We start from the raw sequence: 2,583 nt of genomic DNA on the forward strand, positions 1-2,583 counted from the left end.
TCGTCTGTCATGAAAACGGTCCTGTTTTAACCAGTGGCAGTATTAATGATTGGTCCAAGTAAAAATTATTAATCAGTGTAGCAAGAACACATTCAGTATAGGATCCCCCCACCACCCCACCAAGGTGTATGTTTTCATTAAGTATGGGTCAGTTCCTGGAACAGAGTAAACATTCAGTAAATACTTGTCTAGTGAGTAGACTGTGGAGTTTGGGAGCTTCACAACTTCACATGGACCAGTAGAAAGGGTGTCGCAAGAAAAAAACTAGTGGCTTGGGGGGCGCCTGGGTGGCTTAGTCGGTTGGGCGTCCGACTTTCGCTTGGGTCATGATCTCGCGGTTCGTGGGTTCGAGCGCCGCGTCGGGCTCTGCTGGCTGCCAGCTCAGAGCCTGGAGCCTGTTTCAGTCTGTGGCTCCCTCTCTCTCTGACCCTCCCCTGCTCACGCTGTCTCTCTCTCTTCTAGAAATAAATAAAAATATTAAAAAAAACAAAACCTAGTGGTTTGGCACCTACGCCCTGAAATGCTGATTTTCATAAGCTTAGAGTCTTTCATTTGGATCCGAGGAAACCTGAGGGCAACTTAAAGGGAGGGGCAAGCAGAACATAAGGAGACGTAGTGGGTACTGACAGTTTAAGCCACCTGATTTTCTGTGGGGGCCTTCTCTATGCCTGTGCTGTGGAAGGTTTACTGCAAAAGATGTTCAAGACGATCCTAGCCCCAAAATGTTTAAGCTGATCCATGAAATGCAGAGAGCATATATGACTGTTGGCTTTGATTCTTGACTCTCTTTCACAGTAGGGGTCCTGAAATATTTACAGAAGGACTAGGTTTGGAGACCTACTGAAGGGACCTCAGTTAAGCAAGGGTCAAGAGATTGCCATTTGGCGCTTGAAGGACCCTGGGTCTTAGATTTCTCACCGGTCAGAAGAATGAAGCAGACCATCAGTGGTTCTGAAATTTTGTTGCACTTTACAAAATCACCTGGAAAGCTTTTAAAAATCCAGACTTATGGGCTGATCCCCAGACTACTTAAATCAGAAGCTTTAGGACAAGTACTTCCCTGTCAGGATTTTTAAAACTCCCTCAGATAATTCCAATGTGCGCCTGAGTTTGGGAACCGATTTAGTTTGCGAGAGCTACCATAACAGAGTACCACAGATGAGGTGACTTAAATAAGATTATCCCCCCATGGTTCTGGAGGCTAGAAGGCCAAGATTGAGGTGTAGGCAGGGTTGACTTCCTCTCCTTTTTTTTTTTTTGTATTTAAATTCAAGTTAGTTAACATATGGTGTAGTATTGGCTTCAGGAGTAGAACCCAGTGATTCATCACTTACATATAACANTTTGTTCTCCATATTTGAGAGTCTCTTAAGGTTTGCCTTCTGAGGTCTCTCTGCTTGCCTTGTACATCACTGACTTCCTGTTGTTTTCACATGGTCTTTCCTCTGTGCACATCTGTGTCCTAATTTCTTATAAGGACACGAGTCCTATTACATTAGGGCCCACTCATTTGACCTAATTTTGCCTTAATCACCTCTTTATAGAGGTCCTAGCTTCAAATACAGTCGCATCCTGAGGTTAGGACTTCAACATGAGTTGCACTGTGGGGCACAGTTCACCCCACAACAAGAACCACTGGACGGGTACAGCACGTCTCTAGCTTTAATGTGCATACCAGTGACCTGAAGACTTTTTTTTTTTTTTTTAATAATTTAGATTCCAGTTTAGCCTAGATGGGGCCTGAGATGCTGCAGTTCTAACAAACTCCAGGTGATGCCAATGCAGATAATACTTTAAAGCTGTTCTATCTAGCTTAGTGGTTCTGAAGCTCTGCCAGGTCCTGGCCTCAGAATTTCTGATTCTGTAGGTTTGGGGTTGAGCNTTTTTTTTAAGAATTTACATTTTTTTTTTTTCTTTTTAAATTTTTTTTAATGTTTTTTTTTATTTCCAGGAGAGAGAGAGACACAGCGTGAGCAGGGGAGGGTCAGAGAGAGAGGGAGTCACAGACTCCGAAACAGGCTCCAGGCTCTGAGCTGGCAGTCAGCACAGAGCCCGACGCGGGGCTCGAACCCACGAACCGCGAGATCATGACCTAAGCGAAAGTCAGAAAGTCGGTCGCTTAACCGACTAAGCCACCCAGGTGCCCCAAGAATTTACATTTCTAAGACGTCCCCAGGTGAAGCTGCTGGTGCTGGCCTAGGGATGATACTTTGTGAACCACATGTCTCTGACATTTTGAGACTTTTGGTATTGGGTGAGTCTGGTTCATTACATACATCACTGTAGGTGAAGATTAGCCGTGGTATTTGCTATCCTAATTGCTGGTAGTGTTGTACTTGTGCTTAATGACTTTTTCTGCTCAAAGGACAAAGGATGAGGAAATGGGAGAAAATACTACACTGAAGTCTCTCTCAATCTCTTACACAAATGGGGGTGAATGAATAGGGAGACTCTACATCAGCCCATGTTTCTTCTCCAGTCACAGAGCTAAACTGCAGCTTGCCCTTGTACCAGCTCAAAGATAATTTTTCAAGGCTGGTTCCTTGTGATTTTTTTTTTTAAGGATTAAATATTTTGTGAATG

This window comes from Crocuta crocuta, unplaced genomic scaffold (genome assembly GCF_008692635.1).
Source record: "Crocuta crocuta isolate KB4526 unplaced genomic scaffold, BGI_CrCroc_1.0 scaffold301, whole genome shotgun sequence".
Lineage (NCBI taxonomy): Eukaryota > Metazoa > Chordata > Mammalia > Carnivora > Hyaenidae > Crocuta > Crocuta crocuta.